Source organism: Anas acuta, chromosome 5 (assembly GCF_963932015.1).
Source record: "Anas acuta chromosome 5, bAnaAcu1.1, whole genome shotgun sequence".
NCBI classification, from domain to species: Eukaryota; Metazoa; Chordata; class Aves; order Anseriformes; family Anatidae; genus Anas; species Anas acuta.
The window spans coordinates 30,152,201-30,180,012 of record NC_088983.1 but is presented as its reverse complement, the minus strand read 5'-3'; the positions used below and the strand labels follow the sequence as shown (position 1 = coordinate 30,180,012).

The 27,812-nt window shown below is 55.2% G+C and overlaps 1 protein-coding gene across 13 annotated transcripts in view; it reads right to left on the bottom strand.

The window, feature by feature from the left end:
- DAGLA (diacylglycerol lipase alpha) overlaps positions 1-20,389 on the bottom strand; it is a 78,095-nt gene extending 57,706 nt beyond the window's left edge. For 5 of the 13 annotated variants that reach the window (XR_011097496.1, XR_011097495.1, XR_011097497.1 and 2 more), the window contains exons 1-7: positions 20,337-20,362; positions 13,849-13,900; positions 12,635-12,995; positions 12,430-12,528; positions 11,580-11,789; positions 11,344-11,479; positions 10,434-10,534 (exon numbers count right to left, since the gene is read on the bottom strand). The gene's annotated coding sequence lies outside the window, so the exon portion shown is untranslated. Of the gene's footprint in view, position 1; positions 1,085-10,400; positions 10,535-10,839; positions 10,985-11,343; positions 11,506-11,579; positions 11,790-12,429; positions 12,529-12,634; positions 12,996-13,848; positions 13,901-20,336 lie in introns of those variants that run through there. The other 8 variants (XM_068685470.1, XM_068685473.1, XM_068685477.1 and 5 more) reach the window with 8 other exon arrangements.
- Between the last annotated feature and the right edge of the window lie 7,423 nt (positions 20,390-27,812).

Below are 27,812 nucleotides of genomic sequence, written 5' to 3'. Positions count from 1 at the left end.
CCCATGCGAGAAGGTCCATCCCCGAACACCTGCTGTTCCTGAGCCTTTCACTGCTGTCACAGACTGCTAAACCCCCCAAATTTCCTCCTTAAGCACACCACCGCCAGGGAGCAGGTGCGCACCCATCCGAGGGCCAGGAAGGCACCGCCCCAGGCAGGTGCCTGCCTTCCACTGAATTTAGTTGGAAAACAGCATGACAAAACTAAGCCTCTTCATGAATACCTTTTTTTTTTTTTTTTTTTGGCATTTCTTTCCAAATCCTCAGAAAGAGCAGCCTAACTTTGGAATCGCAGCTCCTTTCTGGTGGCCAAGCACAGGTTTCCCTGATCCCACATGGGTTTGTCACCAGCCTTTGCGTGCGGGGAAGTCAACTGGTCTCCCTGAAGATCAGTGCTGGGCGGACGGGGCAAAGTCCCACAGGTAACAGAAACTGCAGGAGAAACAACAGCAGCTGTCTGCCCTAGGCACCAGTCCTACTTTAAACAGGGAGGTAAAAGTGAATTCAGAAATATTTCCTCCAGCCCATCCGCTCGGGTGGTTGCTAACCCTGCTCTTCAAGCACAGCTGCTCTGCAGAAGCCCCCGGTCTTTTTGCTGCCCACCACACACAGAAGAGCTCTGAACCACCGACTTGGTCAAACAGCAGCAGGGCGGGCTCGTGCATCTGGCCGCCCGCCTTGTAATTAACTCTGTGGCAGCGGAGCAGCCAGGCAGCCTTGAGGACGCGGCACAAAATCCCATCTCCTCTTCAGCGGAGAAAAACCGTAGTCAGGAGCCGATCGGGGAGAGAATGAAGCATATTAGTTTCCCACTCCACTCAAAGTAGAAATCTTTTTCCCACCTTTCTTGACAAATCCCCTTATAGTTGAGAATCCAAGCCCTTGCATCTCCTAGCTGTTCCCATAGGAACCTAACAGCCACAACTGCTTCCAACCCCATCGTCCTCCAACAGCAGAAATATCTAATGAAGTCTTGGTAGCCTTGCTCCTCCGCAGCAGGGATGTTACGCGTGTTTGAAGAACAGACAGAGATCATGCTCCTCATCTCTTCCACTCCTGCTCCCTACAGAAAGGGTCACTAACCCCAGGATAAGCGTATCTTGCTCCCTATTCCCCTCTGCTAATTGGCATCTGCCACGTTTTCTCTCCAAAAAAAAATCTAGAGTTGGAACAAAAACTCCATTATGAAACACCAGTTCCAGGAAAACTCCTGCAGAGAGGCAGCAGTCAGGTGCAAAGCACTTGAGCAAACACCACTGTAATCAGCTAGAGTACAAGGAAGCCAACACATTTTGGGGAAGCAGAACCTGCTGATTCTCCAAGCCCGGACAAGCAGGTTCAAGGAACAGACCAGGAAAAGAAAAGGGGCCTCACTCGCACTCCTCACCCAAAAGATTTTGTATGAAAGGTTTCAGGAAGTAAACCAAACGTGCCACTTGAACAAAGCCTGTTGGAAGGACTGAAAGTTCAACTTACTCTCTTCTTCGGGAGCGTTCAGCCCTTGTGGTTTAGGCCAGAGGCTGAAGAGCTGTATTTTCTCATGCTAGTCCAAGGGAGTGTTTTGGCATAACACCAGGTATCTTACAGCCGAGTGGTTTGCAAAGCAAATCTATGTTAACATTGAGATTTTCATGTCATAAATCAGGTAATTTAAAGTGAAAAGGTTCCTGATTGCTTTAGCCACACCCTTTTCTGCATTTGCACTCAAAAGGATTTCATTTCATGGCCACAATATAGAAGGGGCAATGACACAAAATGCAATTGACCTGCAGCTACGGCAACAGGAACAAGTACGAGTCCTTCCCTTTCTGCTCAACTCTGTTGTTTTCCAAAAGAACATGCCTCCTTGTCCTTGGGATCACATAACAAAAGCAAAAAAGGCCTTATTCCTTATGAAGGCATTAAAGCGGGAAGCAAGACTAGAGCTTTCGTCTTTTGCTCTCTTCTGTTCAATTAAAAAACAATCCATTTTGCTGCTTTCAAGTCTCTTTTTGTTTATTACAAATTAAGAGTTCACTAGAGAAGAAATATGAGCTGAGCGACTGGAAAAGCAGAAGTTTTCATAGGATAAACACAAGAGCAGCTCGGGACATAAAGGCCTGTCCTTCGCACATCATTAGTGTTTCAAAGCGTGATTAGCTCAGAGGACAGGCTGAGATATTCAGAGACTTCCATGTTCCCTTTAGCATCTCCATCCATCTGCCCCCACACTAACCAAGCAACTCACCTCACTCAGAGAGCTGGCAGAAGCATCCCGTACACATCCTGCAACTTGCTTTATATTAACGTGCATTTTCTGAGAATAGAGTGAATTTCCTTCCACCTTCTTGACACGAGAAATACTTCTGAGAGCTCAGAGTCATTAAAAGCAGCCTCGGAACAATTCTGCTGTTTCACCACTCTGGTTGCTACAGCATCGCCTCAAAATACAGAGCAATGCTAAGTCCTTATCAGGCTTTCAGTCAACACTATGCTAAAAGTTCAAGTCCTGCAAAAACTCATTTCCTCATTGCGTCCTTGATGCCGAAGGCTTTGGTCACCAGCTCATTTCTGTGCTGATGGCTATTGTCTCCAAACATCCCTTTAACCGCACCCCACCACCCATCTGCAGACCCAAGTGCACACAGGAGCACAAGCAAACATTTCTCTGCTCTTTGCTGCTCCCAGTAGGAGGGAGATCACTATTTCTGTGGCCGTATCATCCCCCAGGAGCTGGTCAGAGTAGCTCATCACGAAATATGTGCTGCACGTCCCAAAGAACACGGACACAACCATCGTGCCTTTGAGCTCCTAGCAGACGACTCTCGAGCCGTTCCAAGGAACAAGCACCCGAGGAGCCAGGAGGATCAGGGACACAAAAACGTAGCTTTCCCACACCGAAGAGCAGTTTGCACTGTTTGTTTCCTCCGTGCAAGTTAGCGACTCAGAAGCACATGTGCCTGCACTACTCAAATACACGTCCAGCAAACTTGCGCGCTCAGTTACAGGAACAAACATCTCTTCTCTCCAAACACCCAGTACCCACCTCACGGTGGATTTTCAGGCTCCCTACCCACCCCTCCCTGAACAAGCTTCTGCACATCACCCTTCACTGGCACAAATTAAACATACTTGATACTTCCTGTGCTTGCGTGCAAACTCATACGCTGCATACTCCCAACTCACCAACCCTGTAAATATTAGCAGCAGGCTCCCATCAGGCACTTGAGATGCATGCACCACACTTACTCAGCCGCCCGTTCACAGAGGAACGAGCATTTTTCTGCAGCGTCCCACATGGCTCCCACCTCCGAAACCGCCTGTACTAATTCCTCCACCTTCATCTGAGAGAAAGTCAGACCGAGGCCTCGGGGAATTGATAGATTCTCTTCCCCACCAGCAGCGAGCTGCGGTCCTATAAAAAGCAAGGTAAACAATTAACTAGCTAGCTACATGCAGCCCACAAAGATCTTTATCTCAGACTCTTCTAAGCCTGCAGAAGGCATCCAGGACAACACCGCATTTGTGGATGCCCCAGTTTCCCGTGGAGTTAAAATTGATCGCGGCCCCTGAGGCATTCAAAAGGGTTTGCTCTTAGAGATCTGGAAAAAACATGTGCTACTTTTTCTTCTGTCCACGAAAATCAACAGGGATAAAAGACCGGTTTCCAAAAGCAATGCACTGAACCAGGAATAAGCATGACATTTGGAGAGGAAAGGGCTTCTGGTGGAAGAACACCATGGTTTCCTGCAGAGAGAAATTTTAACACCACAATTATGCAAGGGCGTTTTGCCCTGCTCTCCAATAATGTCACTGAAGTTCGAGGAAAGCTCTGCTCTTTCCGGTTTTAGAACACGCACGTAACGTCTCAGGAAAAGCACCTCTCCCTCCCTCTGCACTTCATTATTCATGTGCCAAGTAGCTCTAGCCCCGTATTAACCTTGGAAGGAAGACTTGAAAGAAAGAGCAGCCCCTTTCTCTGCTAGAAAATAAGTGAAAACGACAAAGGTGAGGGGAAGAGCAATCCCGCAGCATGCAAATAGAGAATCGTTAAAGAAATCTGTCGTTATTCTGTCTGTTCTACACAGGGAAGAGCATCCACTGCAACAGGAACATAACACAAGTCACAAAGCGCTGCTGCTTCATCTTCTTTTAAGGAAGAAACTTACCCACCGTTCAACAGAGCAAACGGGAACTTTTCCCTTTCCTCTGATAGAGGATCACGGGCACAGGTTACCCACAAGTAGAAGCTGGTACCTGAACGCCCTCCTTTAGGGGAGCAGCTGTCACCAGCAGACACTGGGCTACCACGGAGATGGTGACAAACAACCGAAGCAGGCAGAGCACAGTAACAAGGAGGGCGCCGTGGTTTACAAGGTTAAATCTGGCTGAGAGGTAACGCAGTCACACGGGACCTTCAAAGCAGAAGGACAGATCGTCTCGCTGGGGATATTCTGGAAAAAAACTCCTCCGTTTCCAGAGGGTCAGAGGCAGATGCTCGAGGAGTGGCGGGCATGCTTTTAAAAGAGGGCTTTTGGGAGTTCAGCAGCAGACGAGCAAACAGAGCAGTGCGCTTCCTGCTGCTGAGCCATTCGGCAACAGAGAGCCACAAGGAGTTCATTTACTGCTTCTCACATCTGGATCACCGGAATCTGAGCTGCATCTCAACAAGGAAAGAATATAAGTTTTGGCCGTTCATTTTTCAATTTTGCCACACATAAAGTGAAGTTATAAGATGGTACTCAGTTGAATTTTGAGGAAGAATGTGCTTTCGACAGGTCCTGATGCGCTCTAATAATAGGGTATGCAAGACAACAGAAGAGAGGATTTGCCTTATTCAGGGTAATTGCAGGCTGACTGAGACACTGCAAGCTCACAAAAAAAGCATCTGACTTGCTCTTCTATTACGGGAGGTGAAACAGTTAATCTCCCACACGAGAAAAGAGCACAGCTCTGCAAGATCATCAAGCAGATCACCTGGGGAAAAGGCAAGCCTCCAGAAGCTCAGACGTTTGAGCTGGAATCTATGTTCCAAAAATGCACCGAGGCTGTATCTACAGCTGTAAACACCAGCAAGCACATTACAGAAATGGTGCCAAATCGTTTTTATTCTTCTTCCTAAAAGATGCAGAGCTGTGTAAATTCCAACTATATACATAAATCTGACAGGAAACCTTTCAGGGGAGAAATGCACTTAGGAGTTTTTATCCCTACCAGCCTGCCCAATTCTATTGTACTTACTGCAGTGACACGGTAACAAGATCCTGAATTTCCCCATTTCTTCCTATTATCCGGTTCAATTTTATTTAAGCTGGCCTAAGGGATTCACCATTTCATTTGCACATCTGTTGTTCTTCAGAGAAGACTGACTCAGTCTAGAGGCCTGCCTGGATCTGAGCTCAGGATCTCCCAGGTCTGTGCCGACGATCACACCTCTAGGCCAACAAACCCAAAGCAGACGTTACACAAGACAGACACGGCAAAGGCTTGCAGCACCTACGCACTTAAGGTAGTCCTTACACATTCCTTGACTAATGACTCCTAGGATCTACAAACACTGGTTAAAACTATCTCACCACAGCTCCACGAGAGGAAGAGGATCTCCTACAAACCACCTGGGATCAGCAAATCTCCCTTTCAGCAAGGGAGCACCACTCTTCAATAATACGACAGACTCACTGCTTGGATGCTCCAGCAAACCTCCTCACCTCACACGCCACCAGGCTGCATCAGCTAAGGATCCCAGCAGCAAAGGAGGGCAAGCAGGCTCCCACAAAGCATCACCAGTGCTCGCCCACAGGAGCCAGGGCCTTACAAAGGTGCCCTGAGCACGTCTGGCAGCTGTCTCAAGGCCCCTTGGGGCACAAGGACGCTCCCACTCCGAGGAAGACTCGGAAGAAGGAAGCACGCACAGCAGCACAATCCTGCCTCCTTTTTATGCACCTTGTTTGTGCATAAGTTTAGGGAAATGAGAGCAGCTTAAACAACTCCATGGGAGATGCTGCACCTTACTGTTAGCTTGCTAGAGAAGTTACCGCTGCACCAGGTTTCTCCCTCTGTCGCTGCCTTCTGAATAGCACCTTCAGCTGATGAAATGGTACACGAAAAGCACAAGGAAAATTACAATTTATAAGGCTCTAGATTGCATCTTGCTCCATCCTGTTTGCAGGGAGAAATTCTTATTAAGGTCATGGAGCTCACTGAGGAATCTACTCGTTTTAATTCCACACATGGGGAACGCGCAAGAACCAAAAGAGGGCTGGCTATCGAGTTAACTTGAGTGGAACTAAAAGCCGTGAATTCTCATGCAATTCCCCCGGACATTTAGAGACAACCTGAGGGAGACCAAGAGGAGGGGCAGAAACTGCAGTGCAGGAGAAGGGAAAATTTCCAGGGGGCTGCCAGAGCCCCACCGTCCGCAGGAACTTGTGTCCAGTTAAAGGAGCATTCGTGCAGAAGCAGACCGACTGTACACTGGGGGTTAAGAGCCCACATTAAAACTCCTTGTTCCACAGGCAGTCTGCTTGCCACGCATATTTTTCACTCTGCTGATTGTTTTACTCTTCCTTGCAGCAAATCTTTTTTATTTCATCTTTTAATTTGACATCTTTTCAAGCAAATCCGGTCTATGAGGTAGAGAACCTTCAGCCTTTCACTGGACAGGGCAGAAGAAAGAAGGGGGATGGAAAAGAACTGAAAAGAAGAAATACATGACCGAAAAGAGAGGGCACGTTTCTTCCTCGGGCTCAGTAGGAATTTAATTCAAAATCACCACCAAGATACAGCAGCGTTATGCTCTGCATTTAAAACCAAATTGCATAGGCATTTTGTATTAGGGTATTCCACTTCTCAAACATAAAAACGTCAGTTTTCACGTTCATTGTTATCACTCTTTAAAGCTCGCACTAGCGCTTCAAACAGTTAACTGACTTGTTAAGCAGATCACTTAAGGGTACATTCCTGTATATGCTCAGTTCTATAACGCGCTTAAGATCCAGATGCCAGGCACCATATGACAAACTCAGGCACCCAAACAAGCAAGCAGGATAAGAAGAGCGCTGAGCATCTTGTACTACAGAATTGCACATAGAGCAATTGCACTCGGAGGAGATGAAATGCATACGGTATTACTGGAGAGCAGGCTGAGATCTAGTGAACAGGACCCTAGGTTTTACTTTTTCCAGCTTACACTTTTCTCTATTTCTTATTAAAACCAGAGAAATAGTCTTAATTTCTTCCTTCTTAGCAGTTCAAAGTTAGAAAGATTGTGCAACAGGCTTTTTTTTTTAAATATATGTATTTTTTTTTCCTGAGATGTCTCTTCAAAAACACAAGAGCCAGCAAGTGTTAGCTGGAAGCTGAAGGAGCGTAGTTCTAACTAGAAGCATCACAACCATTCCCACCACCATCAACATGTGCTACATGTGTTTGTTCTGACAGACGTGCATTAAGCTAGATTCTCACAGATGTACACTGAAATAGAGAAATATCGGCGCAAAGCAGCTAAAAGCTTGATTTACTCATGAAGAATCTGTTCCAGCAGGAATAACCATCCCAAACCTATCCACACATCTCAAGAGTCCCTTTGTCACAGTCCTGACAGCACAAAGGGCACTTTCATAAACCCCTTCCCTGTCTGAAGTCTTCCTTCGGAGAAGTAACTGGCCCCACAGCTCTCTAAAAGAGAACTGAGAGAGTTTCACTCCTTTAAGCATCTCCACCGCTGTCTCTTTAAATATAACTTCCTCAAACTGCAATGTTGAATCCAGCTCAGGATGTACTTATTCATCTGCTGGATCACTGTCAGCACCAGACTCGCAGCTTTAACCATGTACTATTAACTGCTACCTAGGTGGCACGCTGAAAAGCCAAGTGGGGTGTTTCCTTAGAGGAAAAGCAGGGTACAGGCAGACTGCCCAACACAAAAACCACGTGTTCCAGAGGAGATCTAGGACTTCGCTACTCAAGGAAAGAAGTCTCAAACAACTTTCCCCTGCCAGCAGGCTGAACAGAACCCCTGCTGTTTTAATGCAAGGAAGATCATGGAATTCTAGGCAGGGCTGTAAAGGATTCAAAGCGCCTCATTACCTAGCTGAAGCCGCGCAGGGTACCAAGCATCACGGGGCTCACGCTCAAACATTAGCGCTCGTGTGTTTCCTACGTGCTCCCACTTTCTGGTCCTTCCCTGGTAGGCACCCACAAAAGCAAAAAGATTGAGATTTGCATTGCTTCAGGAGGGTTTCATAAGTCACAAAGGCTTGGAAGAAGTGCACGAATCCTGCTTGTGAATTCATACAATTTTATTGCAACTCCGAAAGCAAAGTGACCTAGTTTTCATGATCTATCTCAAAATTAATTCACTGCTGGAATGAGGCTGCATATGAAACACCTCTCCGCCCGGTTTTGCTCTTGGCACTCTTAAAAAGCCATGGAACATCTGCATCTTCAGCACCCTAGGATTAAAGCTTGCATCCCAAAGAGCCAACATGAACTTCCCCTGGATTACATGATAATCCACAGCTGGCATGCTCGGATCCCCCAGGGAATGCCAAACTTTTGCAGAGGGAAGCAAAGATAGGCGGGGCTGAAAAAACATGCAAATTAAGTGGGTCTGTCAAAGGGTAGCTAGACAGCTTGCAAGTCTTCTTCGCCAGCCTCTGGTTAGATATACACAGTGCCCAAGGGATGCATAAAAATCTTCTGTCTTTGAACAAACTGAGGTAGACGTGGGACAAGGAACGCAGCATCTCTGTTTGCACATGAAATCCAAAAACGCATCCGTGCACTCACGTATACTCCAATTTTTCTGTTGTCATAATTACTTGCACACACGAATTTTGAGTTTCATAAAATTAAAGCTGCCACAATTTAGTAGAATGCACTGAGAGACAAGTCTTCTCAACTCTTTTAAATGGTTTCTTATCTAAATTCATTCATTTTTTATCAGGCAGACCAATGGGTATTTTCATTTACCTTATTTCTCCTCTAGTTTTTACCACAGCTTTGTCATCAGAGGGACTATTTTTGACCTTTCCACTTTTCTTCTGTGTCTAGTGGGTTTCTCGGTTTTAACCATTCAGATCATGTTGTTGCGCAACCGCTCCTTCCTAGGACTTGAGAAGAGGAACTGGTAGACACAGCAGAGTGAAGTTTGCTTTTTTTGTTGCCCATTTCTGGCAATGATTGAGCCATCAGGAAGTTACAGAAATCTCAGTTTCTGATCATTCTGATTTCATTTTGCGGACAGTGATCAAAGAGACCTAGTCCAATGCCTTACATTCAAACAGAATTCTGATCAAATCTCCTTTTACAGGCCAGCACCATCGAGGTTGCCACAACAGTACATACGTAGCTCAAAAGGTCAAGCCCAGAACTTCACTCCCTTCGTAACATGCTATAGAGTAAAAGTTTTTGTAAAATAGCAGACATACTAAGTCCCAAGTCTGTTATTTAACCACTGATTAAAAGGGGAACTTTTGTCCTACTCTTTTCCAACGAATTTTCGTTACAGAAGTACCGGACTACAAGCCTTACCTACAACATAGCAAGTGCTGTTCATGTTTCTCTAAGGATCTTGCCCCGCAGCCATCACAGGGCTGCACAGACACATGTTCCCTAGGCTGAGCAGTAATACAATCAGCAGCTTGAAGAACCCAATGCAACTTTTATGCCACAGAAAGCTAACACCTAGCACAATGACAACTGGGTCACTTCACCCAGACCATGTATCCTATTCTGAAAACATTCCAGCAGTGCCTAATAGATACTCCTTTCTCCCCAATCACAAGCAGACCTCCTTAACGGTGTAGACACTTCCCCACTAGACACACATTTCACTGAAGCAAATGTCATAAAACCCAGAGATCAAAGAATCTGTCTTTACAGAAGCCACTTCCTACAATTTCATTATCTCCCAACCACGACTATTTTAAAAACACTCAGCCTGACCGCAAGAGCTCACATGCTTCTTCCTGCTCGACCAGAGAAGGGCAGTCAGCGGGATGTGGCAACTCCTCACCAGGTAACACGAGGCTTTATCCTCGCAGGCGGGTAATCTGCTTCCCACCTTGGCAGAGGTTACACTTTCCTCCAGACCCATTTTCTTTTAACGAGCTGGCTAATCCATCCAACAGAGATTTGCGGCTTTCAATACGCAACACTTACAAGCGCTCCAGCATCCCAGGAGCTGGATATACTTGCTACCTTTGGCAATCCCTGGGCAATTTCCCCATTCGGCACTGGCTGCAAGTCCCACACCGCCTATAGCAGGACATGCAGACGGTGCAGCCACCAATTCTATATTCCAAGCGGCAACCGAGCCTGTCCCAAAGGCAGAGATTGGTACCAGCTCCCAGAATGTGCCCAGCGTGAGCCGTGGCCGAGCAGCCTGGCAGCACCTGAGACCCCAATGGGATGGCCGTACCCTTTTACCGTGAGAAGCACGCAGCTCTCTGACCTTAACCGTGGATTCCTCTGGCCAGGGCTCTCCTCACGCCGTGGCGGACGCATGTCGCAGGAGTCCCTCCAGAGCCGGGAAACTTTTTCACACGCCGGTCCCTGTGGAGAAGCGGTAACGGCTGACAGGGGGCAAAAACCCACTCGCCACACCCGCCACCGAGCCCCCCGTCCCCGTGAGGCACCGGCACCTCGCCCTAACGGGCGGGGCCGGTCCCGAGGCCTGCCCCCCGCCGGGCCCCGGGGCAGCACGGCGAGGCCCCACCGCCTGCTTCGGGGCCTCCCCGGGCTGGGCCCGACCCGGGGGCCGGGCTGCGGCCGCAGCAGCCCCGCTGCACCTGCCGCGGGGCCTCCTGGCCGCCGGCACAGGCCTCGGGGGGCGCCGCCTCCCTCCCTCCCTCCCTCACCTCTCTGCCGCCGCCGCCGCCGCCAGCGCCTCAGGCCCGGGGCCGCCGCCGCCGCCGCCTCCATCCCGGGGCCTCGCGGCCCCCCCCCCGATTCTCCAACGCCGCCTCCGCCCGTGCCGGGGCCGCCCCCGCCCGTGCCGGGCCGCCCACTGCGTCAGCTTCGTAAGGGCCGCTACGCACCCAGCGGTCGCCATGGCGACGGCTGCCAGGGGAGGGGGAGCGGGAAGGGCGGGGGGAGGCGGCGGCGCCCCCTGGCGGGCCCGGCCTGAGGCGAGAGGGCCCCGGGGGCCGGGGGGCACCGCGGTGGGCCCGGCACGGTCGCCCTCCGCTTAAAGACCCCCCCCGAGGTCCCCCAGCGCTGCCCCGGTCCCCCCAACGCAGCCCCATCCATCGGCGGTGCCCCCCAGCATCCCTCAGCCAAAAGCTCCCTCCCGGTGTAGCGGGATGGAGAGGGAAGTGAGAGCACTTGTGATACCCCAAGGGCATCACTTAGAGGCTTCTTACTGCAAAAGGAGAGGAAAGTGGCAAAAACATCTCTGGTGGTACAAGTACAGGTCCCAGAAAGCACACAGGATCATCCCCCAGGGTTAGTTTCGGTCCGTTCCTCTTCAGATGGCCCACCCGGGGCACAGCACCGTGCCTGCAAAATAAAACGGCCCAACAGAACTAAAGGTGGTGGGAAAACTTCCAGCAAAAGCTTTGAAGCTCTGGTGTTCGCTGATGCTGAGATCTCCGTATACCATTGCATTCGTGCTCGTTTTAAGTCCCTTTATCTTGCCAGACAGGTGTAAAGTGGCTCCGGTTTAGATGAAAAGCTGGTGCCAAATTCAGTGTTTGGAGAAATCGTTTCACCCCGCCTTGTGGCACTTGCGAGGCCTCCTGTCAGCGCGAGCCGTTCCCAGCAGAGCTGAGCCAAGGCGGTGGGCAGACGCCCCTGGGAGCTCTGAAACCTGCAGCAGACAGCAGCAAGCATCTCATGAAAGCTCCACCTGACTTTTATTAATGAAAAAGCAATCAGCCGCTGTCCAAGCCTTTCAATTCAAGCGGCGGTAAGGAGTAGCTAACAGTCCGGATGCTGCCAATTAGCCTGCACAACTCATCACAGGCAATTAGCCTCATCCAGCTCAGGCGGTCAGCATGAGCAGCCCCAGCTATCCGTGCCCGACTGGAGCTGCCCCTTAAGCAAGGATCTGGCCACATTTACAGCCCAGCCCCAGCAGCAGAGCACATCACAGCTATTGCCAGCTCTTCATCAAAACTCCTGTGGCAGTGACACAATTTGCAAACAAATTTGGGCTTCCTGTGTAACGATGTTTCCTTAACACTCCCTCAAGTGTTAAGGGAAGGACTCAACGCCCCTCAGAAGTCCCCCATCGCTGCCCCTGCGCCACACTGGCATCGCCCTCTGTCCTCCTTGCGAGGGTGGGTGGAGGAGCACTGCAGGTAATGACTGCTTGCCAGAAAATCTGCCTGATTAAGATATTAATGGGAGCGCATTATAAGAGAGAAGATGTTTGCTAAGCCTCAGAGAACCACCTCAGCCCTGCTAAACCTGATCCTCACCTACATCCTCTGTAGCAAGAACATTACCTTACAAGCTTCACAACCTGGGGAAAATGAAAGAGTTCGGCTTTGAGTGCCCAGGGCAATGGCACAGAATTGTACATGCATCAGTGACAAGCCCTACATCTTAGGAAAGATATAGGAGAGCAGAGTTACAACATCAAAGATAACATACATCATCTGGGTCATCATCATGGATAGCTCAGACACATGCCTATTAGGGCTCACTTACACGGGCTGCTTGATTGCCTCTTCATCAGGAAGTCAACTCCACCGACACAACTGCTGGTTTCTCAAGAAAGCCTTTAGCAGCAACTCTGGCTTAGTAAACTGCTGCCCCTTACTCACGCTTGGACTGTACCCCACTTTGTGGGGTCACGCTCAGCTGAAAAATAACCCAGGGATAAAAGATGGCACAGAGCTGGTCTGTCACCACGTCCCCGGATCGCCGATGTCAGACATCCAGGACAAGCAAGGAGTCCAGACCACTGCAGCCAACCTTGGCTGGGCTCTGGCAAGCTCTGTGACATGCCAGCAGTGCACAGGAAGGATGTGATCAGAGGAGAACCAGCAGCTCTGCTGATCTGAGGGTCCTGTGGAAAGCCAGCGGGATGCTGGGGTTAAGGATCACATCATCCTAAGCCTTAAAGCAAAACAAGATCCTCCACGGGAAATTTGGAAAAGTATCAAGGCTCTGAAGTATACAAACCCAGGAGCCACCAGCTTCTAAAAATAGCTGCCTACATGGGAAGCTGTTTTATTATTATTATTATTATTCAGTTTGTTTTAGTTACCACCACCCCCAAGCACAGCACATCCAATTGAACTGCTCTTAAATCAGGCTCCTGCTTGCCTCACAGAGCCAGACAGCTCATTACTCTGTGCTAATGAACCCCTCTCCTTGGTCACAGCCCTACCCGTTTCCCTGAACTCCTCCATAAGATTTACGGTAATATCATAGGGGGGAGGAAAAAACAAAACAAAACAAAACAAAACACACACCACATTAACAGAAATCCTACATGGGATCTTCCAAGAGCACAGCAGCCTCCTTGACACCAGGCTTCAAACACCCAGGCGCCTTCTGCCTCCTGCTTAAGCCCAAACCGGGGTAAGCCCCATCACCTGGCTTTGTGCCAGGCTCACCTCCACTTCCCTGCAGGTTAAAACTGCCTCGAGATCACTTTTGAGGTCAGTTTTTGGGGTCCTACCACCAGATGATTGTCCCAAAGCTTTTTCCACCACATGTGCTAGGAAAGCAAGCCATCTCCAGCTGCTCCGTGGTGCCTGAGCGGCATGCAGAGAGAAGCCAGCACCCAGCCCCTGTGGAGGACCACAGTGCTGGGCACAGTTTTGCACAGCTAAATTCAAAGGGAAGGCTGCTAGGACAGGCAGTCGGCAGCAGATGAGGGATAACGTTGCCCCAGTATTCCCCCCACACCTCACCTGCCATCTCTCATTCCAGGTCTCTTGCTACCAAGCTCCCACAGGAGAGTACCTGTAAATCAGAGAAACACTGCACTGTTGCCAATGCCAGAAACAACCAGAATTGGAGAACTTTAAAAAAAAAAATAAATAAATAATGAGCCACTAGGGTTGCCTGGCCCCCATTTCCATCATTTCAGCACTGCCATAGCCATGCCCCCCCAGCCTGCCAGCTCTCCTTCACCACCCAGCGTCAGCTCCTGCCTGCAATCAGCCTGAGCCATCAGCTCCTACTACCCAAGCGTTTCGAAACCAGTGCCTTCAGGCTGATTCTACCCAGTTCAGGAGAAGCTCCCCACAGACTGGCCACCAGGTCTATCACTAGCCACAGCCAGAGCTCCCTGGAAACCTGCTCTGCCTCGGTGGTCACAGAAACAGCCCCAGTCCCAACACACACAGCCACCACATCCCAGGAGAGATGATTGGGTCCCAGTGGGGAGAAAACCACAAACTCATTCAGTGCAAGCGCTGTCTTGTCCCCATTCATGCTTTTCAGAAGGCTAGGGTTGCTCCAGCCTGGAGTAGCCCAGCATCTAGATCTGTTCCTGTCCCATGCTGTGTGCTCGAGTCCCTGAAACAAGTTCCTTCCTGCAATTTTGGAGATCAGAGCTCCCCAGCCTCAGCCACTCTAACCTGGGGACAAATATTCTGCAGGTGTTGGGAGCACAAAGCCAGGCTCCTAGAGGGACACGCCAGGGCTTACAGGCTGCTCTGGAGCTGAATCCCCAAATCAGGCAGGGCACACCTGGACCTCTTCACTCCCAGCAGCATCTGCCAGGCACCTGAAGAGGCAGAGCATCACCGAGCTGCGGGGCTGCAGCCAGGTCCCAGTGGGACAAGCTGGGCAGTGCACTGCCAGCAGGCACCCGGCTCTGCTGTGCAGGATCCATCCTTCCTGCAAGCCGCCCTCCACCCAGGGAGCCAGGGCACCACACGCCTTCCGTGCTCTGGGCTCACTTTCGGCAGGGTAAATCCACGTGTGCACACACAGTTTTTGTACCAGCTTAGACAAAAAGCCTCGAAACAGTTTCCCCCCTCCCCAGGGTTGCGCTTGGTAATTCAGCGCAACCCTCGCTGCTAATGATTCCAAGCACAAACTCATCCTCCAGCTGCTTTTCTAAATCTGTGCCAGATCTAACTATGGAAGCCAAGCCTCAAAGACTTGCTATAAATCCCGCCAGCGCTTCCCCCTCCCAAGGACATTATCCAGCATTACCCAAGCTGTGACTCCTCAGCCCAGAAATTTCTCACTGGTAAATAGCCGTCTCCACTGAAGAGGAACATTAAATAACGTTTCACTGGAGCTCTCCCTGCTGCTGAGGCTGGTTAGCAATGCTCAGGGCCTTTTCCTGGCCATCAGTTGCAGGTGGCCTCTCCATCAGAGAGGAGCTGGTGGGTAGCCAGAGCAGTGCTGGGGGCTGTTGATACGTTGGCCATCCGCCTCCCTCCTGGAGGAACCCCTCAATCTCAGCAAGCTTTCTTTTTCCTTTTTTTCTCCTTTTTTTTTTTTTCCTCTCCCTGTGCAATCCAAGCTTGCCTCAGATTGTAAAGCCCCGTGGCTTTGCAGGAAAAGGAAGCAGAAATGAACCCTAGAGGCTGAGAGGGGACAAAATGCAAGCCCACGAGCTCCTCATCCTGGGGGCCTGACTCGAGGTGCTGCGCTTACAGTGCTGGCAGCCCAGCAGAGGGCCTGGCTTCAGCACGGTGCTGCCTAATTCGGGTGCAACAAATGCTGCTTTCGTCTGCTCGACCCCCCCCCTAATTCCTGTGTGCTCTAATTCCTCCCCGCCGCCCACCTCTCAAATGCCCTTGGCTCCATCCTCCTCGCTAAAACCTCACTCGGAAGGAGAGCTCCAGCCCAGAAATGAATCAGGATTTTTAACAGGAGCTTTAAGGGACGTGGGATGCATTCACCCCCACAAGCAGGAGAGCTGGCCTTTTCCCAGGGCCCTGCGGGACTCAGTCAGGTGGCATGAGCACAGCTTCCCTGCAGAGGAGCTGCAGCCACGGTGCCAAACCACGGGAGCTCGCCCCACGGGCTGACCAAGAACGAGCTCCTTCCCTACTGCTGGTGGCTCGCAAAGCTCCTGCAGTGGCAATCATCGCTGCGGCAGGAAAGGAAAGTTTGCGGTTCAGCTGTGTTGTGCCTGTCAGCGACAGAGAAAAGCGGTCGTAAGAGAGCACTGAGCCTGCCACATCCTCACCACGCAGCTCCTGCAGCCTCCCAGGAAGCAAGGGGGCTGCGAGCACCGCTGTCGGATGTGGGCACTGCCCAGAGGATGCCGCTGCTCCCCAGTTGCCTCGCCTGGACATCAGTCAGATGCAATTAAAAAACAGCAGCTGGAGCCAGGGCACTTGGATAATTTCATTAGGCCAAATGCTCTCCTGTCTCTGCTAGATTGGGAATCTGTGCTGGTTTCTGGAGGTGATCATTAGCAGGAGTTAGGCAGTTGTACTGAACAGAGAGCTTTCACATCAGGGATTCCTCTCTGGCTCTGCTCCTGGCTCCTTTCCCACTCCTCACACCAGGCTGCGGGGCCATCCCTCAGTTCTCCAGAACCTCAAAGACCTTTCTAACACACTTGGCTTCAGCCCAGCTCCGACCTGATGGAGGGGAAATCTCTGCTCTCGCCTGGAGAGTGCTCCCCAGCGAGAACCTCACCCAGAAATATCCCAGAATAATTCCCCCGTGGAAAAATTCCCAATTTTCCCTTGCAGGCAGCAGCTTCCACTTGTACACACAGCACACCCAGACTCCCTCAAACACAGGTTGCTCAGCGCTTCCAGCAGCAGCAGAGGTGCCTGGAGTGCCTGAGATGGCCTTGGCTTTGAGGAGGGCAGCCTGCCTCTGGGGGTCTCTTCTCCAGGAGGAATTTGGGGTTTGGTGGTACACCACCAGCCTCACCCACAACCCCAGAGGGGCAAGATGGCCCAACCAAAGCACTGCATCCAGGTGGCTTCCAGGAGCTGCCCTCACTGCCCAGAATCAATTTCTGATGGGAGAAGAGCTGCAAATCCCCAGCTGTTCCTTCTTCGGGCACCGAACCACAGCACGGGGGAGCAGCAGAGAGACAGCAAGCAGCCGGGGTGAGGCGGCAGGCTTTTAAGCAAATGTGCAGCATCTGTGGGGTGCCAGCTTCCCCCGCCTGCTTGGGCTGTGAAGCAGAGGCAGCACGAGGATGGGGAGCCTGAGCAGGCAGTGCCAGACACCCCGATTGCTCGGCTGCACCTGGAACAGGGCAGAGGAGCTGGGGAGCTGCAAGCACCCTGAGCCCCAGCTGTGTGCATGCACCCTGGCTGCTGTGATTTGAGCCCTTCTGTCCTGGAAACTGCCAATTCAAACACCCACATCATCTGCTAAACCAGCAGCCATCAGATTAACGCATGGCACAGCTCTGGTTCTGCCTCTCCAAAGCCACGTCCCTAGAAATTAATGTCTCATCTTTGCCCTGCGGCAGCAGCAGGCAAGCCAGGGCCCAGACATGCTGCAGGGACACGAGCAGTGCCAGCCCCCGGTCCCTGCGCAGCCCTGGAAACATGATGCAGGCTGAGGGAGCAGCGTGTGGATCAGGATGAGGGAGCTGGAAAAGATCAGGCTGTAAAGAAATAGCCAGCACGCAGGCGGAGACACCAGCGCCCGCCCAGAACGTGAGCAAACGCAGAGCTGTCACAACACGAGCGGGACACGTCCCCGCGTGGGATGGCATCATGCCTCTAGGTGAGGAGCCCGTGTGACAGTGACAAGCAGGAGCAGTGATCCAGAGAGCCGAACACAGGAGAAAAGGGAGCCGAGAGAGGGTCTGACAGTCGGGATCTGCTTTAGCTACCTAATGAAGAAGAAAAGGACAAATGGTTGCTAGGGGAAATGGGACAGATGGCTGGCACCGAGAACTTGCTGACTCCTGGAGACTTCAAACTCTTTTTGGGGGGTGGCAGAGGAAAGCAGGCAAACATGCAGTGACAAAAGGAAGAAGATGACCGCCGCCTCCGAGTGTCAGGACAGATCCCTGCCTAACGAGAAAGGTCAGACAAGCAGCAGGAGACGCCGGGTGCTTGCACATCAGCCCATGGAGAGCTCTGCCCCCGGCAGCACCGGGGGGCCAGGGACGCCCACACCCCCCCCTGCTGCAGGCACAGCACTGCCCTGCCACAGGACAGGGCAAAGTCACGGCTCTGAGATCTGGGATGCTGGCTCCGGAGTTCAGGCTGTCTGCAAAATGCCATCGCTCCTGGACATGCTGTCTCTGAGATGCATTCACACCTCTCCCTGACATTTAAAACCATCTGAGCCTTTTGGCTTCTGCTGCTGTCAACCCGGTGCCAGGTCTTTTCTGGCTCTAGAAGTCTCCAGCTCGATTTCCCTGCAGAGGCAGCCGTCCCAACAGGTCCCAAACCACAGCGGCAGGGCAAGGAGGAGCGGGCGAGGGCGGGAGGCTCTGCTGCCATGTCATCTGCTGGGGGGTGGGAGAGGTGCCAAGAGCCTGTCAGATCCTGACGGCCATAAACAAGTCTCTGAAGGGAAGAGCTGAGAAAGGGAAAAAAAAAAAAAAAAGCTTTGGCAGCAAAGGCGGCAGAGCTCAGCCTGAGACACGCACTGCCACGGCGCTGAGCAGCATCTCTGCACTGGGGTGCAGGGGTCCAGCAGGCAGAGCACCGGGGCTGGGGAGCCCGAAGCAAGCTGCCTCCCATCCCACCACCCATGGGGTGGCACGAAACAGAGGGATCTGCAAAATGCAGCCAGGTGCCAGCGAGCACGGCACCGCTACCCAAACCACTGCCATGGGCACCTCTTGGAGCAGGAGCCACCTGGAAGGCCCACCAGGCGAGGCTGCTGCGAGCCACCACGGGTTAGCAGGGAGGAGGAAGGTGAGGATGGGCACGAGCACCAGCCCAGAGCCACTCACCCGTCCCGTCCCGCTGCCTGTGTGGGCAGCTACATCTCGGAGCTCCACTCGGAGAAGCTGCACATGTCAGCAGCTACCATATTGCGTGCCAAACTGCCACGGCTGCTGTTGAGATAAACCCACACAAACAAACAGACGCTCAGGCAAGCCAAGAAAATATATTATATCAATGCTGCTCGCATGCCATGGGCTGTCCCCGGGCTGGCTGCTCTCCAGCTTGCCCCCTCCCTGTGGTCCTGCTGGGGAGGAGAGGCCACTGGTGTGTCTTATCCCTGTGCAGCAGGGCAGTGGGAGGGGGGGCGTCTGCAAATGACACAGCCCCCTCCTCGCCAGCCCCTGTTGCGCCTGGGTGACAGCAGCCTGAATCGAAGCTCAGGCATGCGGCAGCCGGTGCACAGCCCCGTGCTGTTGGCAGAGCCTGCAGAGGGGTCACAGCTCTCCTTCAGCCCGGGCAGCCCCTGGGTCCTGCTGGTCAAGTCCCACATGGAGAGCTCAGCCTGGGGCAGGGGGATGAGATGTGCTCTCCTTGCACGCCTCCACCTGCCCACTTCCACGCAGGAGGAAGAGTTCCCAGGGACTGAAGCAGCCTGCTGTAACTGCTGATGAAGACCACGGCCATGCCTGACCTCCCCCCAGCCATCAAAACCACTTCTCACTGGCAGAAAACTGCCCTAAAAGCAAGGGAGTCTTTCAGAAGAGCCTGGTAGAGCCCACATACAGCTGGTCGGGCATTCAAACACACCTGGAGCTGCAGCCCAGGAAAGCTCACGTAGTTTCTCAGAGTTCTCTCTCCTCACCCCACTTCCAAGATACTGAAAATACACAGAAAATAAACACAGAGGATGGGGGGGAAGGAAGCTGACCCACTCCATTTGCTTCCCTTTGCCCATGCACCCAGAGCTCTTCCTGGGGTGCCAGTGCCCTCCAGCACCTCTTTGGAGGCAGCTCCCCTCCTGCACAGGGCACTGCCACAGCAAGGGGACCCCTCAGCTGGGACAGATGTGCTCTGTCCATTTCTGGTGGCCTCAGGGCTGGGGACAAGCGGGCAGTGTGGCACGAAAGCTGCCAGCTGCCTGGAATTTGGCACAGCAGCTCCGACCGCGAGATGGCTGTCCTGCAAATGAGCCTGGCAAGAGGTTAAGAGCCTGATTTTCAAAATTAGGCTGGTGTAATTACTCACATCCTAAAAGCACCGGGCTCAGCTGCTCACGGTGACACCAATTACACACCCATGGCCACACAGTTGCAGCCTGCTGCTGCCGGAGGCTCACCCCAGCATCCTGCTACCGCAGCTGCTCACGAACCGTGGAGCACAGCACGGCCACCGCCAGCTCCAAAATTTATCAGGGCCACCAGCAGCAGCCCGTGCCACCAGCACAGGGACAAAGTGACACTGCAGGGAGCTGGGAGGGCTCCTGCATGGTGCTGGGCCCCGCAGGGATGCAGGCAGCGTGCCCCCAAGCAGGGCAGCATCCTTCTGACCGCAGTGACCCCACAGCGGGGCTTAGGCCAGCCCAGGGCCACAAACTGGGGTTCAGCACTTACCTGGCCCTGCAGCCCCAGCAAAGAGCCAGAGGCTGCCCAGCTCTGAATGAAAGAAAAGCTGCAGCTGCCCCCGTCCTGCTCTTATCAGGGCAGCCCCACGCCAGCACCCCTCCTCTCCAGCCGTCAGGCTGATGCAGCACACCTGGGGTCCCACCACCCGTCCCTCCTGCACTCCCCCTGGCGTTACCCCCATGTTTTTTGCCCCAATCTCCTTGTGATAACAGGCCTGCCTGTCTTCCTCGCCCCCTCCTCATCCGATTTCCACGCCTTGGCCCCACGTAGGTGCAGCACGGAGGCAGCAGCAGCTAATGAGGGAGCTCATTTAGCCGCTCACACCGCTGACCTAGATATGCCGCCGTGCTCTGCTCCCCCGCCTCAGCGCCTCTGTAATCCGGGGTGGGAGGGGGAAAAGCCAGCCCCCTCCATCCCTGCGGGGATCCCCGCTCCCCACAGGGCTGCTCCTGCTCCCCGCAGCTCCCTGCTCCCCGCTGTTGCCCCCCTCCCGGTGACAATACCAGGGCAGGGGGGGTCTCCGTGCCAGGAACGTGTGCCGGGACAGCGCAGGCAGCGGTGGAATATTCCAGCACGGCCAGCCTCACCTCCTCGTTTTTGGCTGCTGCTTTTTAAAGCCCGCTTCCCCCGGGACGAGGCAGCTAATTTAGCCAGAGGTCGGTCTCTCTGGGTCAGGGCTGAGGAAGGATGCAAATGGGACAGCTTGCTATAAAAAGCGGCGCGCCGCTACCTCTCCGTGCAGCCAGGGATCGATTTTCCCTTGCCTAGCTCCAACCGGTGCCTACAGCGTGGTGGGGGCACCTCTGCCGGCTGGGAGCCCCCCTCCCACGACAGCCTGCATCCATCTGGCATCTTTTGGGGTCCCAGCCCCCGAAACGGCCCCATCCCCTCCTCTCCCCCTTGCTGCCAGCTGTGCCCGCACCGCTCCTGCTTCCTAACAGGGGGACCCCGGGGGGCAGGCGCTGTGGCAGCATCTCTGGGGCTCCCCGGGTGCCGCCGCCCCCCAATTCCAGCCTCCCGCGGAGGAGCAGGGTCCTGCCGGGCCGGGGACACGGAGGGTCCGGCGGAGCCCACTCGGTGTCTCCGCTGGGCGTCCCGCCGCCGGTGCCCGGTTGTTCTCCGCGGGAGCCACCAGGAGGAGCCTTCAGACCGCGCCCGGTGCCCCAGGCGCATCCCGCTGCTCCCGGCGCTGCCGGGGATCCCAGTGCTCCCAGTGCTCCCAGTGCTCCCAGTGCGTCCTGCTGCTCCTTAGAGCATCCCAGTACTCCCAGAGCTCCAAATGCTCCTGGTGGTCCCAGCGCCTCCTGCTGCTCTGTGGGTTCCTCATGCTCCCGGTGCATCCCAGTGCTCCCAGTTCACCTCAGCCCTTCACACTGGTCCCTGGTCCTGCCCTCCCAGGGGTGCTGGCAAGGGCACAGCACCCAGCAGCACTCCAGCCCCATTCCCACCCTCACCCCCCCCCAGACCACACATCCCCCTCGGCTGTCCCATGGGAAGCCACCGGGAAGGGCTAAATTCAGAGCAGGGCTTTCCCAGAGCCCCACAACGGTCCCTGGAGGACCTGTGGGGCTGCTGCCATGGGTTTGATTCCCGAGGTGGCAGGACAACAGTGGGATGTGGGGTGTTGCCATCAGGAGGGTGGGTACGAGGGAGATGGGAGCACGTCTGGGCAGGGATGCGCACGGTGCTGGAGCTGTGCTGCTGGGCAAGGCTCCTGCAGGAGGCCGTGGACCTCTCCCCTGCTGTCGGGGCCAGTTGCTCCCTGCACCTTCCTGGCTGCTGGGGCTGGGGGCGTCCGATCCCTCCCGGCTCCCTCCGTAAATCCCATCCAAATCCTGCGCCGGCGCTGGGGGTGGGAGGATTTGCGTCAGCGGGTGACACTCAGCCGCGGAGGGGGACTCCGTCGGGGGAGGCAGCTGCAGCTGAGTCACACAGGGAGAAGCTCCCCAGGGTGGGACGGGGCCTGTGGCAGCCCCAGGATGTGCAACGATGAGGGTGGAGGGAAAGGGGGGAGAGGAGCCTTTTGCTGGGCTCCCCCTGCAGCAGCACTTTGCCAGCTCCTGGCTTGGGAGCTGCTGGGCTGGAGCCATGCGTGGGGACCCTGCCAGCACCCCCTGGCTGCTGGGGCTCCCTGGAGCCCAGGAGGGCTGAGCCAGCCCCCTCCGCTCCCTCTGTGCCACCCAGTAGGTTGGGGTGGGAGGGATCATGGGCTCACTCACGCTTGAAACCCCAAAATATTGCAAACAGGACCAGAAACACCCTGTTTAGATACTCCTCAGGGGGTCACTTTAGCCATCCCATTCCATCCCTACCCCCTATCCCATTGCCTATCCCACCCTATATCCTTTCCCATATCCCACCCCATCCCCTGCCTGTCTGGGGGCTTTCTTCCAAGGAGGTGAAGGCTGGCCCCAAAGCCCCAAGGGGGCAGAACCCCGTCCATCTGGGCTGAAGGGGTTGCTCTGCCTTTCCTCTCCCTTTGCGATCAGGCTGCCTCTAACGAAGGCAAGACGTACCAGAGCCCAATTAAGCACTGGCACTGCCCCAGCACATGCACATCAGTGCCTGAAAGTGCCTCCTTGGGATGGCATCGTGAGCCCATCGGTGGAGCGGAGGAGAGAGAAATGAGAAAGGCAAATCCTCGCGCTGCTTCAATCCGTCCGCCAGCTCCTGCCTCTGCTGTATGACGCAGCCCCAAAGTGCACAATCCTGCTGCCTGCGCCCCAGCCCCACGCTGCTGCTCCCCCCAGGGATGTCTGGGGGGGTGGGGAATGCCCGTGGCCCCCCCGTACCCTCCCCAGTGCTCAGGGGGACACGGGGAAGGGAGTGGCAGGCACTGCAAACTCACGCTTGGGTGACGAAATGGCCCGATCTCAAAAAGATGCTGGAGGCTCACACATCCAGGCGAAGCTGGCAGCTGCTCGGCAGCCAGACGCTGTTTTTAAAGCGCCTTTGGGAATTCAGGCTGCGAGCGTGGGGACGGGAGGGGGACGGTGTCAGGCGGCAACGGGTGCCGATGGTACACCAGCAGCCCCAGGGCCCGCTGGCAAGCGGTGGCGCGGCTGCTGGCATCCGCGGGAGCTGCCGGGAGCTCTCCGATGGGGCCCGTGGCTGGCGTGGAGCAGAGCCACTGCCCGGGCAGCCTTCTCCAGCGTCCCCATCCCCAGACGAGTGGGAATCCTCCCACCCTGTGAAACGCGGTGCTGGAGGCTCCATTCGTGATGTTTGGGGGGAAATCAGGTGCCTGCTGGTGCTGTCCCCACCTGTGGCCCAGGGAGGTGGCAGGGAGGGGGCACAGTGGCATGGCCCCATCTGGGACGTCCCAGGGCATCTGGGATGTCCCATGAGCCAGGGCTGTGGGACCAAGGGACTGTGCCCTGGGTGCCACCACCAAATCCCCCTGGCAGCCAGTGTCCCCCCAGCCCCGCATGGGTAGGGGGCTGCAGGTGGGGGCTGCTGGCCGCCAGGCTGAACAGCGGCATCTCCATCCACTTGGGCAGGGGCCAAGTTCTTAATGCGTGCACCGTGGCATCGCTGCAAGGCGCAGAGCCGCTCTGCCCTCTGCTCCCTTATCTCCTTCATCAGTGATTACGTTTAAGGAGGCTATTAGAGGGGTTTGGCACAACCTGTTCTTAATAAACCCGCGGTGCTCGCTGGCTATTAGAAACCTTTCTCCTAAGCACTCGCATTACCGAGTGCACTCCCCGCGGGCAGCTGTGCCTCGCAGGGGCGGGATGGCCGGCTCATTTCCCACCTTCTCTCCCCGTGCCCAGGTCCCTCCTTGTCCCCGCTCCTCCCCAGCTCGAGGCCAGGGCTTCTGCCTCCCTCCTGGGCAGGCACTGGGCCTTTTCCTGCTGCACCAGGCTGATCTCACTGGTGGTGGTGAAGGAAACCAAATTTGTTGTGTTTCCAGCACTGTGAGGGATGGAGCAGCTTGTCCCATACCCACCCTCACCAGCAGCAAGTGTAGCCCCCTCCTGAACCCCTGCTGCCTCCGGCCATCAGCCCATCCCTAATTGCACGGCTACTCGGCAGAACCTGGCCGCCTTCCTACCCACCAGCGAACCCGAGGATGTACTGCAGGAACTCCTGATGGGGCTAATAGCATGCCTAATAGAGGTCACTGTTCATTACGGCGCCGCGTACCACAGATTACGCGAGCGCCAGGACGCGGAGAGCTTTTCTTCGGTACGCGGAGAGAGCCTGGGGCCCGGCTCGGCGTCCAGGAGCACTTTGGGCGGGCAGGAAGGGCAGCGGCTGCGCCTGCCCAAGGGCAGCATCTTCTTGCAGCGCCGCTTTTCCCAGCCATCGACCGCCAACGCCTTCCAGCGCTCATGAAAAATACATGGCCCGGGGGCAGCCCTGAAGGGCTCGGGGAGCGGCAGGGGGAGGACAGGGTTCAACAGGCTTTGGGGGGGGGGATAAAAGGGAGAGCAGGGGCAGGTGCTGCGGTGAGCTGCCCTCAGCCTGTCCCTCCTGGTCACGACTTGAAGGCTCAGCGTCCCATCCAGGGGGTCAGGGAGCTGTTGGCACCCAGGCACCACCACGGTGCCTGGCTCTGCCGTCCGGTGGGGCGGCGGGACCTGCTGAGTCAGGCCAGCGGGGCTGGAGTGAGCATTTGCTAATTGATCGCAACCTGACTCCCAAACCACGAAAGCTGTGCTCCAGAGACTGCTGCTTGCTGCGCGGCCGCTGCGTCGCTGCCCAGCCCCGTACCCCCTGCCCCTGGTGTGGGGCTGAGCCGCAACCAGGTCCTTCGTGTCAGGCTAGGAGCTGGAGCAATTACCCATCCCTTTAGTTAATGGCAACTCAAACAAGGGACGGCACCGCCCGGGAGTAGGGCACAGCGCTGCCGTCAGCGCCGGTGGAAGGAGGGGGAGAGGTCCGGCTGCAGCCGGCAGCAGGGGAGGATCCCAGCACCAACCAGCTTTTGGTTTGGTGCTGCTGGAAGGACCGAATGTGGGATTCAGGGGGGCAGCACTGCCAAAACGCACTGCGAGGCCTCCTGGGGCACCGCTGCAGGGCCCCTTTCGCCCTGTGGCTGCTGCTGCGGGGGCAGCGGAGCCTCAGCGCCGTGCCACCTGCCGAGCAGCTGCTGCCAGCGCGGGCAAAGTCTGCGGCGCGACCTTCAGCCCCCACCTGCCACCTCTCCCGCTGGCCCCGCTGCTTGGCAGCCACCTCGCTGTGCCAGGTCCTGTGCCGGCACTGCCAGCACGGTGCCCAGCATCATCCCCACGGCACTGAGCATCGTCCCCAGGCAGGGAGCTGCAGCAGCACTGAGGATGCCCGGGGTGAGGCCAGAGAGGTCGGCCAGGAGCAGGCAGGGATTTGGGTGGCCCCGTGCACAACTGCTGCTCTCTCTTCTCATCCTCCTTTGCATCATGTTTACATTGAGCCAAAGGGGCATTAAAATGGGGTACAGCCCCGAGCAGAGGGCACGCATGGGGCTGCAGAGTGGCTGAGTGACAGTGAGGCTCCATCAGCTTCATGGCAGCGCTTATTTGCTCAAGGCTCAGCAGGGAAGAGGTGCCCGGTCCCGTCCAGGTGGAGGAGAGGAGATGGGGGCTGTGGCGGGGCAGTCCTGGTGCCCCCGGCTCGGCCAGCCCCAGGCTGTGGGAACGGCGCCGTGGCCCCCCCGGCTTGCATCTCTCCAGCCACGCCACTGTCTGCAGCATTTCACATTGATTATAATTCATGGTTCTGGTTGTGTTTCTTTTGTCCTTTTAACAACATTTGCTGCCTGGGAGAGGAGAGGCAAGGAACTCCTCCAACTGGAGCTTGCACCGCACCAGGGCCAGAGGGATGCGGTGCAGCACCCCACTGCCCACAGCCCCCAGTGCCTGCGACTGCCCTGGAGCTGCACCCAAATTGGGAAAAACCTTTGTGCCATGGGCTCGTGCTGCAGACAGTGCTCTCCATGCTGGGGTCTCCCAAGCTCACCACCCAGATCCCAGAGGGCTTCAGCCACGCCGAAATCCCCAACGTGCCTTCTTGGGGAGCCACCACCTGGGCTGACCTGTGCCCGGGGACTGGCTGTCTCTTTGCACTGGTGTGGCACGGCAGCACGCATCCCCAAGGGCTGGTCTCTCCGCGCCACTCAGGCAAAGCAAACAGGCAGGCTATGCCCACGGCAAACAGCGCCAGCCACGACGGAAATCTCCTCCGAGCCTAGAGCAAACGCGGCGCCCTGCATCTGCGCTGCAGGAGCAGCCCATGACGGATGCTCTCCCGGTAATTAAAATACACGCCAGGGCGTTCGGCCACTGCCAGCCCAATTATTCACATGCCAGCCTCCCCAGGAGAGGCAGCGCTCATCTGCCCCACAGCTCGTGGCTGCTGCTTGTCTCCCCACGCTTTTGGGGCCGTGCAGGTCCCCAGGGTGCAGGCAGAGCAGCGCTGAGCCCGCTCTGCTGCCCGACTGGTTCTGTCCTGCTCTGTTTGCACAGGAAGGCAAACACCGCGCCGTGCCGCCTGGCTCCACTTCCACCTGGCTGGCGGATAAGGGCAGGGACCCTGTCCCCTCTCAGCCACCTCCTGGGGCAGGGGCATGGTGCTCCGGTCCCCTGTCCTGGGGTCCCCCTTCCTTGTCGCCCCTAGGGACAACGGCAGAGATTCGAGATGCCTGAAGGAGAAGGAAGGAGATGGGAGGAACAGGAGAGCCGCCTCGTTGCTGCCGCTTCATTAACATTTTTATTAGCTGTAACAAGTGCCAGGTCACAGCCTGCTCTTGTTAAAGTTGCAAAATAGTTTGCTTTCTAACCCCCTGTAATTACCCCCATTAGGCTCTGAAAATTTCATCATTTTACATGAAATTTCCCCAGGCTTGGCCTCCGCCCAAAGATTAATTTGTATAAAAGGCTGAAGCGAGGGAAAAGAAAAGAAAAGGTTCTCCCCTTTCAGTGCAAAGGGAGAATAAGAAATACCCATCTTCTCCCCATCGACAAAATAAAGGAGGAGGCGAGAAGAAAGGCGTATAATGACCCTTTTCCAAGCAGCGCAAGAGACGAAGCAGCTGGGAACTGAAAACTGCAATTTGGCAGCAAAAGCCACCTTTGCTGGGGAGCCCTGTGCTGGCACCTCCCGCAGAAATTTGGGTTGGTTTGGCAGAGCCGTGGCCGGGTGGGAGAGGTGGTCCAGGGATGGGGACCAGGAGGTTGGAGAGGGGCTGCTGTGTCCCCACGCTGCCAGAATCAGGAGCTGGAGCCTCTCCGCTCCCAGCGCTGAGCCCTGAGAAGCAGACAGAAGTGTGCCAGCCCGGGGGACGCAGTGGTCCCTGCAGTGCCCAGAGGGGCATGGCCAGCACCATGGCAGAGCCACAGGGGCATCTCCCTGCCCTGTGGCCCAAGTAGAGCATGGCCACAGGGCAGGGCAGACACGCTGGGCTGCGCTTGGAGACCATGGGGTTTGGGGTGGCAAGGCTCAGCTAGGCCAGGGGTTTGGGATGCCCAGGGTAGGTCATACACC